This window comes from Thalassophryne amazonica, chromosome 6 (genome assembly GCF_902500255.1).
Source record: "Thalassophryne amazonica chromosome 6, fThaAma1.1, whole genome shotgun sequence".
Classification (NCBI taxonomy): Eukaryota; Metazoa; Chordata; class Actinopteri; order Batrachoidiformes; family Batrachoididae; genus Thalassophryne; species Thalassophryne amazonica.
This window is the reverse complement of record NC_047108.1, coordinates 54,848,652-54,864,074: the sequence shown is the minus strand read 5'-3', so window position 1 is coordinate 54,864,074 and position 15,423 is coordinate 54,848,652. Positions and strand designations below refer to the sequence as shown.

General features: G+C 39.6%; 1 protein-coding gene across 2 annotated transcripts in view; it reads left to right on the top strand.

The window, feature by feature from the left end:
• The window catches only part of LOC117512206 (carbohydrate sulfotransferase 11-like), a 67,814-nt gene that overhangs the window by 20,514 nt on the left and 31,877 nt on the right, over positions 1–15,423 (top strand). The window lies entirely within an intron of this gene.

Sequence of the window (15,423 nt, the reverse complement as noted above, 5' to 3'; positions counted from 1 at the left end):
GAAGCAGTTGCGAAAAGTATTTTTTTTTTCGGTTCCCGTTGGAGAAGAAAAGGTGCCGTGTCGGTAAGTGTTATCCTACACAGCTAACCAGAGTAGCTCCGTTCTCTCGCCTGCAAAACCGCCTCGACACATTTGTGCTCCGGATCATAAAGAAACCGCAACACATGTCCACTTTCCCACCGCATCGTTTTTGCATTTTCTCTTTGTTTGCGTGTAATTTGCCCAAAACCCCATTGACAATGCAGTGGTTTGTACCTCAGAAGTAGAGAAATTACGCCATATACATCATATTTTACCCCTTTAGCACCCATCCCCAAACAAGACTGTGCTGCCCTGTTGTGTGACTTTGAGGATGTTTATCATGAAGAGTAAACATTATCACTCCTTAGAGGACTGTATATTCATCGGCCTGTGGGCTCATTTTCTTGTCATCTTACATGTGTTTGTATATACACCACAGTGAGGCAGAACAAACACCTGCTGGTTGTTTGTTCTGCCTCACTCTGTGAGTGTAGGGAAGTCTCTGTTATTATTTCAAACCTGCTGTAAGTTGTGATTTTTTTAATTAAGTTGCCTTCTGGTGTTTCCTCTTTCACAAACAACTAACAGCTCAAGGCTGTTTTCAATGGAGGAAACTAAAAATAATTGGATTTACATGCAAAGACAAGAGCTAACGCAGTTTCTAAAGATGCAAAATTTAATTAGAAAACAATTTCCTGAACAAGATATGATGTTAATGCTTCATGGTTTGGTCAAAGCCTTTCTCTAATAGAATTGTCTGCATTGTAGCCTGGCCAGTAATTAATTTGTTCTGGAGGACATTGAGGCTTCTGCTTTATTTTGTAGCATGTTTTGTTTCAGCAATGAATGAATTTCTCTTTTTGGGATCAAATTAATTAAATTGGCACTACTTTCATTCAGAGACAGGATTTCATTTTATGTGTAGCTGCGGTCAACACTCATCACATGTAGGGCTGGGTTCGGTGCCACAAAAGAACTTCGGTTGAATGATGGTGCAAACCTTAAGGGTCCCGGTACTTCCAGTCTGACTGTATGCTTGTGATACCTGACCCAGCTAATGATTTGACGTTGCCGGAACGTTGCACAGAAGTTGCAATGACGTTGTCAGCAATGTTGTGTTGCAACGTTGTACCAACGTTGTGGGGAGTCTACAAATTCATGTTGCTACAACGTTGTCAGCAACCTTCCAGTAATGTTGCATTTACGTTGTGTGTTACCTGGGGATTGCTAGCCAGTGCCGAAGGCAAGTGGCTCTGAACTGTAGTCCACTGGGACATCCCAGTCTGCATGCAGATGCCCAAATGAACTCATCAGTTTTTGGCAAAGCAGGGAAAGATGAAAAATGTGCAGGCTAAAGGGTCGATCAAAGCTGGGAACCACTGACCTAAGACAACTACTGGATGTATTCAGTGCTTATTCCCTCTGAAGAATCCTTTAAGCACCACTGGAAACACTTCATGCAAACTGAACAGTTAAGAGAGTTCCATGAGGTGTACTTCTTACATTGTGAGGGAACTTTAGTTACAACTCTGTGCCATGTTGCCTGCTTCTCTTTCCTCCTTCCCCTGATCTGCAGGGTATAATTGAAAGGAACCTCCAAGTGTCACCTGGCTGCAGCAGCTAGATGGCTACTTCCTGCCAATCATTAAACTGGTTGTCTGCATAAGGTGCTTGCTAATACCCCCATCACACTAGTGGCCGAATGACCTCCGACTGTAAATTTGAACCACGTTCTGGAAGTATCGAGGTGCATTTGAAAACGTTGGACAGCATTCAGAGAGTAGTCTAAACAGTCGGGCACAGTCGTGCAGCCAGCCCGAATGTAGAGCACATGCGGTCAACTGTCAAGGTCCATTTGAGGTGGAAAAATATCGAACAGCGGTCGAAGTGCAGTCTGACCGCAATCTGACTGCATTCTAAATACGAGGTCTGTGAGAAACGTAACGGACCTTTTTATTTTTTTCAAAAACTATATGGATTTGAATCACGTGCGATTACATCAGACAAGCTTGAACCCTCGTGGGCATGCGAGAGTTTTTTCATGCCTGTCAGTTACGTCATTCGCCTGTGGGCAGGCTTTGAGTCGTGACGTCATGAGAGAACAGAGAACTTTCAGAAGAGGTCGGGATCAGCAGATTATCCGGACATTCCACTGTTAAAGGAGATTTTGTAATGAAAGACGTGCGGACGGATTGGCGCGTCGGCAGGCAGCCGGCGCGGCGCACTGCCACAGGAAAAACACCTCCATTGGAAGCCTTAAGGACAAGTTGGAACATGTCCAGCTGTTAAACAATTTCTCAGATACTCAACTGAAAGCCATCAAAAGCCGCCTGGTTTTTACAAATGGTTATCAACACGGTGGTGTTTTTCCTGTGGCGGCGCGCTGCGTCGGCTGCCTGCCGACGTGCAAATCCGTCCGCACGTCTTTCATTACAAAATCTCCTTTAACAGTGGAATGTCCGGATAATCTGCTGATCCCGACCTCTTCTGAAAGTTCTCTGTTCTCTCTTGACATCCTGGGTCAACAGAGGCTTAAATTTGGAGGTTTTCAGCTCGAAACAGGCTGACGACGGTGCCTCGGAGCGCGGCGCGACGTCCCGCTCCGTGGGAAGTCCTTAAAGCGACAGTAACACTCCATAATCTCTCATCAGCCGTTAAAATTTTCACCGAAAACCAGCTGAATTTCTCGAATGGTGTCCACTTCGATGTGCCTCACAGGTTCTGAAAAAATTTTGATCAAGCAAAGCGCCAGTCTCTCAGGAAGTTGTCAGACAAAGGGATTCCGACGGGAGGGGTGGACCACTCCTCACTCAAAGCCTGCCCACAGGCGAATGACGTAACCAACAGGCGTGAAAAAACTCACGCATGCGCACGAGGGTTCAAGGTTGGCTGATGTAATCGCACCTGATTCAAATCCATATAGTTTTTTGAAAAAAATAAAAACGTCCACTTATTTTCTCACAGACCTCGTATTTGTACGCCATGGAAACAGCATTCAAAGCATTCTGATTGCATTTGAAGTTCAAAATGATCCACCACGTCGAATCCTGGCCAAATGTCCTGACTGAGCCTGAACACACCTCGAGTGCTGCTGGAATATATTTCTTCGACCCACAGTCAGACCTTACTTGTATGGCAATGTAAGTGCATTTGTCATATTCTCAATGCATTCTGACAGCTGTCTAGATAATCCTAATGTGTTCATCCTACATTTGTATTGCGGTCTGAGGCTAATGTGTAGGGATCATTTGGGGCAGGTCAAAACGCAGTCTGAGTATTCAGACGGCTATCTTCCGCAATTCTTATTCCCTCCCAGATGTGGCATGAATATTGTGGGGGGTTTTTTTTCATTCCGCCTGATTCAGCTTGATTCGTGCTAAGTGTGACGGGCCTTTAACATGACTCAAAGCAGTTCCCTTGTGTAGTGGATCTAATCATATGTGACACCAGACCCAGTGGTGGGCATAGTTCTGCTAATCCACTAACCGCTAATTAGTGAAGCTAACGTTTATGTTAGTGGATTAGCATGTTCATCTAAATTTGAAAACCATCAGAGGACCAATTAGTTTCTGCTAAATTTAGCTCTACTAGCTGTCAGTGCACTAACATTTTTTTGCTGGCATAGTGAGTAAAGCTTAACAGTCAAAAACATTTGTAAACCCTAAAATCATACATGTTAATCCCTGTGTGTGCGTGTTTTGCAACAGTCAGACTGCTGTAAAGAGCTGAGCTCAGCGCTACCGCAGCAGGAAAACAGGTGCCATTTACTTTACACATGCAACAACACAGACCGTGGGCAGAAGACATCAAATGCAAAGCACTTTTCACCCATAGCTCCATTTATAAACCGAACTAATTCCGGACAGTTTATCGGCATTAACCCCGCGACCCTTAATTGGACTAAGTGGTAGAAGATGAATGAATGAAAATATCAAACATATTTTAATTCTGAAGATTTTTTTCTAATTCTGAAGGTTTGAGCGTTAACAGACACACGTGCCAAAAGACATTATGGAAAAATGAGTAATCACAGTCACTCCCCTCCCCCGTCAAAATGCATCCCTTACCAAAAAATAGTACTGATAAGTATATAAAAAGTAAACTAGAAGTATACTTGAAACATACTTGCATATACTACTTTTTGGTAAGGGATAGAACACTGTCATTACTGGATGAGAGGGATTTGTTGTGCTGTAACACGCTTCACAAACAGAATTTTCAGTTTTGCAAATGCTTTTTTTTACAAATGAAAAAATGACATTTACAAATACACATTTATTTGTAAAAAAACAACACACATTACAGTCACTTGTGTGTTGGTTTTTGCAAATAAATAAACCAACCAACCAGTGAATGAGATGAGACTCATTTCATTTCCCATAATGCCTTTGGCACATGTGTCTGTTAACACTCAAACCTTCAGAATTACCACATTACTTTAAAAGATATGTGTGATATTTTCACTTTGTAAAAATGACAGTGTTGTCCTTAACGTTGATAAACTGTCCGGAATTAGTTTTGTTTATAAGTGAAGCCATAAGTATAAAGTGCTTTGCTTTTCATGTGTCTCTGTCTTGTTGCATGTGGAAAGTAAATGACATTACCTTACAGCAGTGGGCAGGATGTATAAAGACAGACTCTCTGGCTCAGTGTTTGTTTTGGGTTTGCGATCGCCTTTGATTTTACTCAGAAGCCTTGGTGGTGTTTAAACTCAAAACTGGCTTATCAGTAGCTGATACTTCTGTTAAATTTTTTTTTAGTGGTTTATCAGTTTAGCAGTATATAAGAGTTAACTTTTCAGTTTGCAGATTAGTGGTTATTGAAGCTAATGTTTTGATTAGCTGTACCCACCACTGACCTGACCTAAGTGAAACCCTGTGTTTGCAGCTCTTCATTCCAGGTTTGTAGTGATGCTGTCAGGGTCAGTTGGATAAGCTTGGTGAATGTAACATTGCAAGCTGCTTAAATGTTGCTACTGTACCAACATTTAAAATTCTTCAAGAAAAAGCAAAAATGTAATAATTTCTTTGTTTTTTTAGGTTTAGCATAGAACCTCCCAAATGGTTTGATTTAGGTTTTGGAAATTTTGAGTCCCTGGGACTCCATGGAGTTAAACGTTTGTTATCATCTTGCCATTTGATGGACTCCCCATTCAATCAATAAATTTTGATGTTCATATACACTGTTCATCTGGAAAGTATTCACAGCACTTCACTTTGTCCATTTTGTTATGTTACAGCCTTTTTCCAAAATGGAGTAAATTCATTTTTTCCCTCAAAATTCTACTTACAAAACTTCATAATGACAACATGAAAAAAGTCTTTTTTATTTTTTCAAATTTATTAAAATAATAAAAAAAACCTAAGAAATCACGTGTACATAAGTATTCACACCCTTTGCTCAATACTTTGATGATGTACATTTGGCAGCAACTATAGCCTCAAATCTTTTTGAATATGATGCCACAAACTTGGTGTACTTATCTTTGGGCAGTTTTGCCCATTCTTCTTTGCAGCACCTCTCTAGATCCATCAGGTCGGATGGGGCTCTGGCTGGGCCACTTGGCTGGGCCACTTGAGGGCATTCACAGAGTTCTCCTGAAGCCACTCCTTTGATATCTTGGCTGTGTGCTTAGGGTCATTGTCCTGCTGAAAAATTAACTGTCACTAGGTTTCTCTAGTGGCCCTGAAAATGCCTCTAAAATGCTCAAAACCTGTGGGTTTTTTTCTTTGTCCATTTTCATCCCGGACTTTAAATTAATATGAACCACAATAACAACATTTAAAACCCCAAACTCCCATGGTGCATTGCAGCATGACATCCATTGTTCACTGTTGTTAGCTGATATTCCTAATTTCCCCAAACATATTCATCCTTGACCCAAAATGCATAAACATTCCAAATGGCAAATGTCAGCTGTCCCCAGTTTCTCCATGATTGAGTCCATACACACGCACGCATACACGCACACAGAAGCCACTTGGCTTCTGTGTGCGTTTTATCATGGAAAATATTTTCAAGGAAGAAGTGACTTTTCATAAGCTAAATTAGATGTGATCAAATATCCGGAGTATATATTTATTTCATCCACTTGAATCAGTTTTTTTTTTTTCTTTTGTGGTGTCAGTTTTTTTTTTTTTCTTCAGTTTCACAATTCTTTTTCAGATAATTTTTACAGAACATTGGTTAGCTCTGTTATGCACAATTTGTCATCGCTTTCTTGCACTTGGTTTCCAACTGATAACTGGAAGATAGACAAACAGGCATAAAATTGGAACCTCCATTCAATTTTGGTGGTGTAGGTAAAATCTTTACAGCAAAATGAGAGCGATTGAGGCACTTTTGATTGAGATATAACACAAAATAATAAATAGGATAATGATCCTAAGCCCACAGCCAAGATATCAAAGCAGTGGCTTCAGGACAACTCCGTGAATGTTCTTGAGTGGCCCAGCCAGAGTCCAGACCTGAATGCGATTGAACATCTCTGGTGAGATCTGAAAATGGCTCTGCACCGATGCTCCCCATCCAACCTGATGGAGCTGAGAAGTGCTGCAAAGAGGAATGGGCAAAACTGCCCAAAGATAAGTACACCAAGCTTGTGGCATCACATTCAAAGATTTGAGGCTGTAGTTGCAAATGTACATCATCAAAGTATTGAGCAAAGGGTGTGAATACTTACGTACATGGGATTTCTTAGTTTTTTATTTTTAATAAATAAACAAAAAAAATCATATTGTCATTATGGGGAGTTGTGAGTAGAATTTTGGGGTGGGGGGGTGGGGGGGGAGATTGAATTTATTCCATTTTGGAATAACGCTGTAACATAACAAAATGTCAAAAAAGTGTAGCGCTGTGAATACTTTCCTGATGTACCGTACAGCCACATCATAAGATAGCATTGAGAAAGGTGTTCTTGAAACAAGAACTGAAAGTTCAGCTACAGTTTGCCAGAAGGAACATGCATGATTCAAGCCTTGGTTTGATCTGTTTGTTGTTGGATGAAAATCTTTCTCTGCTCAACTCCACTATAATGCTATGAGTGGTGAATTAACATGCAAAACTTGCACAGTGCACAGTTTCTCCATTCACACGCACAGAAACCGATAATGTCTTCAGGGTAGTCTTGTCATCTTGGTGGTTTTCCTCACGAGTCACCTTCTTTTACAGTCAGGCAGTTTTTGGGAACTGCCACCTCTCGACAAATTTAGTGTCACAGAGTACCATAGTACCATATTTATACCATATACCAGAGTACCATATTTCTTAATAATTGAGGTAAATGACGTCAAAGACATAATCAGCCATCCATCCATCCATTTTCTTTGCCTACTTACTCCATTTTAGGGTCACAGAGGGGCTGGAGCCTGTCCCAGCAGTCATAGGATGTAAGGTGGGGTACACCCTGGACTGGACACCAATCTGTTGCAGAGCCACAGATAAACATATGTAGAGAGATTGCTTTTCACTGTGAGTTTAAAGGGCACCATTTCAGAAATTTTAACATAAAAAGCCTGAAATTGTTTTTGTTTTATGTATCAAAAATTCAACACATATAGACTAGGGGTGTCGGAAAAAATCGATTCACGTCCGAATCGCGATTCTGAATGAATGAATGAATGAAAACTGTTTATTTCGAACATTTGATACAACAACAATTACAAGATAGATCAGTAAAGACAACAACAAAAAAGTTCCTACTGTGTACCCAACATGTCCGAAAAGGGGTAGGGTGAAGCATCAGCTTATTTATCCCTACCCCTTCTTCCCCACAACCAGTAATACCCTTTGCCACATATACACATAAATTCCTACACACCTAAACCGATATCAATATATATATATATATACATATATATACACACACATACATATACACATCAACATACACATATATACACATATACATATATATACGTATATATACACAAACATAAATATACACCTACACATACCTACTTACATACAAAATACTATATATTTACAAGCCGAAGCAAACAACAAAAACACCCTAACCCTCATTACCCTTCCTCCTCCCTATACCCAGAAAAAACCATATTTTTGTACCGCTGTTTGAACTGGTTCATGCTTGGACATTGCTTGAGCCCCACTCCCAATCTGTTCCACATCCTCACCCCACAGACAGAAATACAGAAACCTTTTAATGTTGTTCGTGCCCACTGATGCTTTAAATTAAATTTCCCCCTCAGACTGTAATCCCCTGATCTGTTAAAAAACATATTTTTAATATTTGCTGGAAGTAAATTGTTTATTGCTTTATACACAATTTGTACTGTTTGAAAATGAACCAAGTCTGTGAATTTTAAGAATTTGGATTGTAAAAATAGTGGATTTGTATGATCTCTATAGCCAGTATTATGAATAATTCTTATAGCTCTTTTCTGCATTACTGATAGTGATTGTGTTGTACCTTTATAAGTATTACCCCATACCTCTGCACAGTACTGTAAATATGGTAAAACCAGTGAGCAGTAAAGAATGCGGAGTGAGTTGTGGTCCAGAATATGTTTCGCTTTGTTTAGAACTGAAATGCTTCTTGACAGTTTACTTTGTATATGTTTTATATGAGTCTTCCAGTTTATCTTATCATCTATTATCACCCCCAGAAACTTATTTTCATGTACCCTTTCAATATCTACCCCCTCGACTTGTAACTGAACCTGTATGTCTGTATTACAATAGCCAAATAACATGTATTTTGTTTTACTTAAGTTTAATGATAATTTATTTCTGTCAAACCATATTTTCAATTTTCCCATTTCTATACTGATCCTCCTCAGTAACTCCTGCAAATCCCCCCTGAACAAAAAATGCTTGTGTCATCTGCAAATAATACTAATTTTAATATTTTGGAAACATTGACAATATCATTTATATAAATTAGAAACAGTTTTGGACCCAATACTGACCCCTGTGGGACGCCACAAGCATTGTCCAAGCATGATGATGTATATTCCCCCAACTTCACAAACTGTTTTCTGTTACTTAAGTAGCTTCTCACCCAGTGCAACACCAACCCCCTAATCCCATACTGTTCAAGTTTACTGATTAATATGTCATGATTGATTGTATCAAAAGCCTTTTTAAGGTCTATAAATATTCCAACTGAATGTAATTTGTGGTCTATGGCGTTTGTAATCTCCTCAACTGATTCTATTAATGCAAGTGATGTTGAACTATGTGCTCTGAATCCATATTGACTATCAGTAAGTAATTTATGTTTATTTATGAATTTGTCTAATCTATTATTGAATAACTTTTCTAATAATTTGGAAAATTGTGGAAGCAAAGAAACAGGTCTATAATTTGTGAAGTGGTGTCTATCCCCAGTCTTATACAGCGGCACAACCTTAGCTATTTTCATTTGATTGGGAAATTTACCGGTTTGAAATGATAAGTTACAGATGTATGTTAATGGTTCTACAATCCATTCAATGACCTGTTTTACCACCACCATATCAATTTCATTTAAATCGGTAGATGTTTTATATTTACAATTATTCACAATGTCTATAATTTCATTTCCATCCACTGCTGTGAGGAACATTGAACAGGGATTTCTTTCTATGAGATTATTATCCCAATCCTCAGGTTGGGAATCGGGAATTTTTTCTGCCAAGCTTGGTCCAATATTTACAAAAAAATTATTAAAACCGTTGACTACCTCATCCTTATTTTCCTTCTTGACATTATTATCAATGAAATACTGAGGGTAACTCTGTTTTTTATTACCATTTTTGATAATGCTATTTAATATATCCCATATTCCTTTAATATTGTTTTTGTTATTATATAATATGTTACTATAATATTCCTTCCTACATACCCGTATAATATTAGTTAATCTATTTTTGTATTTCTTATATCTATTTTCTGCCTCTTTAGTCTTTAGTTTTATGAATTCTCTATACAGTGTATTTTTCTTATTACATGCATTTCGTAACCCTTTCGTCATCCATGGTCGAGCTTGGATTTTTTGTTTTCTGTAGTCTTGTTTAATTGGACAATTTTTATCATATAATGATGTAAATATTTGTAAAAAAGTTTCATATGCACTATCAACATCACTTTCACTGTATACCTTTTCCCAGTTTTGCTCCTGTAAATCCTTCTTTAGTGTGTTCATGTTTTCCTCTGTCCGCACTCGCCTGTATTTTATTTTCTCCTCTGGCTGATTCCGCCGATGGTTTCTATTATAAACGATGAAAACTGGTAGATGATCACTAATGTCATTGATTAATAATCCACTCACAGTGTTATTCTCAATATCATTGCTGAATATATTATCAATTAAGGTGGCACTATGGGATGTAATTCTGCTTGGCCTGGTGATTTTTGGATATAAACTCATACTGTACATTATACTGATAAATTCATCTGTTATTTTATGCTTATTTGGATTGAGCAGATCAATATTTAAGTCACCACAAATGAACACAGTTTTTTGATTAGTTTTTGAGAACATTTTTCCCATACAGTCAGTGAATGTTTCAATACTAGATCCTGGTGCTCTATATATACAGCTGACTAATACATTTTTGCTTTTTTCTTCACATATTTCAATAGTTATACATTCTAATAAGTTATCAATCACAGTTGTCATATTGTCTACTATTTTATAATCCATGTTCTTATCCACATACACAGCCACTCCTCCTCCACTCTTATTTTTTCTGTTTACACAATTAAATTCATATCCATCCAGTTCAAAATCCATTCCTTTATCTTCATTGATCCATGTTTCTGATATATTCTTATTTATTACGATTCTGAATCGATCCAAAATGTCCAAGAATCGATTTTTAAAAAGCATTTTTTTAAACATTTTCTTGCTTACTCGCTGTGTGTACTGTTTGTCAGGCAACGGCTTCCGTACTACAGCGTCTCCGTGGGGGGGGTGCGTCCGGCGTGCTTCAAACACTCGTGAGCTGCAGAGTTCAGTGGCTGTAGCTTAGCATGGCGGGTGAAGAGCTAATTCAGCCAGCATCGTCTTTGCTGAAGGCAAATGTTTGGGCACATTTTGGATTTTATTATTTGCTACGTAAGAAGGAGCTTGACATGACTTATGTAGTGTGCAAAATGAAAGTCATGTACTTCAGAAACACTTCAGATTCACAAACCCACATGCTACGTCATCACCCGGAGCTAAAAGAGGGGAGCAGCGGTCTCTGCCGACTACTGGCCAGCGCTTCACTAAACTGCCAGCCAACTCCGAACGAGCAAAGCAGATAAGTAAATTTACATCTAGAATCACTTGATTAACCTTGTAAAGCTGCATTTTCTTAAACATAAACATTTTTTAAGTAATATAACTATTTCCCAGAGCTCTTTGAATCGAAAATCGATTCTGGATCGAATCATCACCCCAAGAATCGGAATTGAATTGAATCGTGAGTTGTTGAACAATTCACATCCCTAATATAGACAAACAAACACATTCACACCCGCACACACAGTTTGAAGCTTCCAGTTCACCTAACCTGCACGTCTTTATATGTGGGAGGAAACCAGAGCACTCGGAAGGAACCCATGCATACACGGGGAGAACATGCACACTCCACATAGAAAAGCCACAGGTGGGAATTGATCCCATCACCTTCTTGCTGGGAGGCAACAGTGCTAACCACTAAGCCACCGTGCTGCCCAAGGACATAATCATTGTTTTGGAAATATTCATGCATCTATCCCCTGACTTGTCTGAAGAAAACTGCATGTAAAAGTGATGGGTTTTGTATTTTAGATTAAAGGGGAACTTACTGATGCACACCAACATTTTGGCTTTTAGATTTTTATTTCTTTTAATTCATGGTGAAGAGCTTACTTTTCATTGTGAGTTTAAAAGACATCATATTTTTAACTAAGGTAAAAACCTGAACTGTTTTTATGCCATTAAAAAATTCAAATATAATAGCTCAAGGGCGCACAAACTTTTTCATGGCACTATATTTGTGTTTTACAGCTTAATCACTGAAACAATCACAAAAATAATATTTTGGTCGTTGGATTCACAGTTTTGTTTCAATGAAGTCTGTACATTCTCTCACCACTCAGTTCACTTTGTTACTCGTTCCGACTGAAACATTCTCTGTGCAAAAAAAAAAAAAAACCTCATGCAGCCAAGCTCCTGTGTTGAAGCTCCGCATGGTGGTCTTGAAGTGGGCAGTGATGGCTTAAACAGAACCTGTACTGGTGGACTTTGCATGCTGTTCAAGCCACATCCCCAGGATACTGCTTGCATGAAAAATCTGCATCATTATATTTGCTGTGTTTTTTTTGTAGAGAGGGACACTGTAAAATCAAACTCTGTTCTCCTCTTCGAAGGAGAAAAGTTACTCTGCCCAGTTTATCATCTTGTCACTATCTACAACAGACTTTGTCAGATTGCAACTGGATTGTGTGACAGCCTTAAATCTGTGATCAAAAGAAGCAAAATGTCATCCTGCGTTCAGAGGTGGAAAACTCCAACTTCAGAAAGCAAAAGTCCAACCATGTATTGCTTCTACCTGTGCACTTAAAACAGGTGACCTGAGTAATTAGCTCATCCACCTGCTTGAGAAGTTGAACTAATTACAATCAGGTGATTTATTAGGAAGATGGAACAAATATGTGGTTGGACTTTTACTTTCTGACACCAGAGTTTTCCACCTCTGCATGTTAGTGCTAAGTCGGTCACCTCGTGCCATGTGATGTCCTCTTTATTCTCTTTCAGTTGTAGTGTATCGGAGGAAGGCAATAAAAAACTTCCCAGAAAAGGAAGTTGAGATTAACTGATGGAGAACAGATGAAATGAGAACAAAGAAAACATTGTGAGGTTTTGGACCTGCACACGTGGTCTTTTAAATATAGTTCTAAACCGTCCATCTCCTCTCTCTCATTAACTGTGATAACTGATTAGTTTGGGGATTGTAAGTGATGTGTGTTCAGAAAACTGCAGTTCAACATCCAGGCTAAATGGAACCCTGTTTGTATAGATTTATAACATCAGCAGCACTTTGTATGTATCAAAGCCTGTTAGACGGGTCAGGTCCAAGTTCAACATGATTCTGTTTGTAACACTCGGGGCTTCACCTCAAACAGAACTGTCTGTGTTGTGTCACTTCCTGGATCTGACAGGAAGTGACAGTTTGTACTGAAAACATGGGACTGAAAGATTGTGAGGTGACAAGAGATAACAGAACATGTGACACAGTTGTGGTTGATTTTGCTTCTGTCTGCACAAGGGAAATAGAAAACACATGAAGATAATGTTACAGACCCCAACACAAACTCTGAAATCCACTTGTAAATGCAGCAGGTAACATTGGGGACTCACAATTTTGTAAATATGTATTCATTTGATCATACTGGAGAATACCTGCACAAGTGACATGATTTTTGTGCTTATATTTGATTAATATTTTGCAATTTACTTCTTCTTCTCTTCGCTTTACCAGTGCAGGAGTGCTGAGCAGAGAATTCATATTTTGCTGTCATGAGCAACTACATTTTAAATTTTAGCTATAATTCCCCCAAAAATAATTCATACTTTGCAGTTATATGTTACTGGGCCAAAAGAAGAATTATCATCATTGTCATCTTGCTGCCATGGCCAAGATGTCCTGTAAAATTATTTGCAACACAGCCTTGTCTGCCACAACAACAGGGAGGACCTCAACTTTTGTTCTGTTATCACAGGAGATGATGTGTCCTCCCAGTTGAGGTCTTTCACAGAAAGAGGTCAGGTATGATTTGTACCTTGGCATGAAATGCATGTCCTACAAATTCGGTTCTGTGCTTGGTGAGTGTAAAGCCCCCGTCACACCTAGCAAGAATGTGCAGGAACCACCCCGACATGGCAAATATTGCCATAATCTGACGCAGTTGGAAGGAAAAGGGGCGTGGTCAGCAGTGTCAGAACGCATCCAGATTACCTCATCCACACCTGCACGATGGCATCCAAAGTGCATGTAGACTACAGGTAGATGACACAGACTGCTGTCAGACAGCCATAAAAGGCGCTGAAGACTGCCTGATGTCCAAACGTCTGGATGGTAAACACGGGTGCGGAGTGGGAGGGAGTGCTGTGTTCCTCATGCACACACGTGTGGGGCTGAAATTATCACTCAGCCGTGTGTGTGTGTGTGTGTGTGTATGCCATACGCTGCATGAGCCACTAAGCCACTCAAATCGGTTCGGATCCCATTTTGCCTCCATCGGAATATGTAAATTGCAGTCAGATGGTCCTCAGACTGCACATGGACCACTGTTGGATAGGTGTCCCATCTCGATGGCACCCGGAGTGTTTTGAAGCTGTACATCACACTCGGGGCCGCTGGCCGATTTTGACCAGCAGTGTGGACTCACGCAGATGGCTGTCAAAAAGTTTTGGAACTGAAACCCGACACTTTTTGGATGTGTGCCAATTCGACATTCTGATGCCATTCTGCGTGATTCTAGCTGTGACGGGGGTATAAATGACAACAGAGGAGTTTTCCCGTATATCTGGGCCAGGATGAGATATTATCTGAAGTAAGTTCATGTGCCAGCTGTCAACCTGCCTTACATCCTCTGTCTTTAAAATCCATGTCTCCAAGCATATGTCAAAGTAGTTTGGATGTCTGATTGAAAAGCTCGAGCTTGAGCTTCTTGGGCAAGTTGTTCCACAAGATCATACTGAGCTTGTTGTAGGCATTTCAGACTTGTCCCTTCTGAGTTCTGAAGTCCTTTGCCAAGCACATGATACATGTGGATATGAATTCTGTCTTTGATGCATTGCAGTGCTGGCCAACGTGAGCAGCTTCTTTTACTGCATGAAGAACGTCTTATGAGTCATATACTGAGTCTGATATGATGGCAAGGTCATCCACAAAATTGTGATTGGTAACATGAATGGATGGGTGATGTCTGTTTTTCTGAGGATGAATTCAGAGACCTTTCTCATGTCTGGAGAACCCAACACACAAATTCAAAACCTTTGGTTTCACCATCAGGGGTTAGCACACATGCCCTGGAACCTTTGTAGAATGCCCTGATGGTCCTGACAATTTTTTTTGGAATTCCATGTTGATCAAGGATATCAAACTTTGTTTCTCTGTCCACAGAGTCAGTTTCCTTTTTGAAATTAACGCGTAATTTTTCTGTTGGCATTAATATCTGAGAAATTGATCTGTCCTTCCTCAATCTGTCCCCATGAATTAGTGTATGGGGCACAGTGAATCAAAAATTAAAAAAATACCAGGGTCAAAATTATTACACCCCCAGATGCTAGTCGTCAGTTTTGTGTCCTTTTTGCTGGATAACAGCCTTCAGTCATTTGGGGTAGTTTTCAGCAAGCATCATACATGTCTCCTGAGGAATACCAGCCCATTGTTCTTTGATGTGAATCTCTCAAGCTCCTCCAGA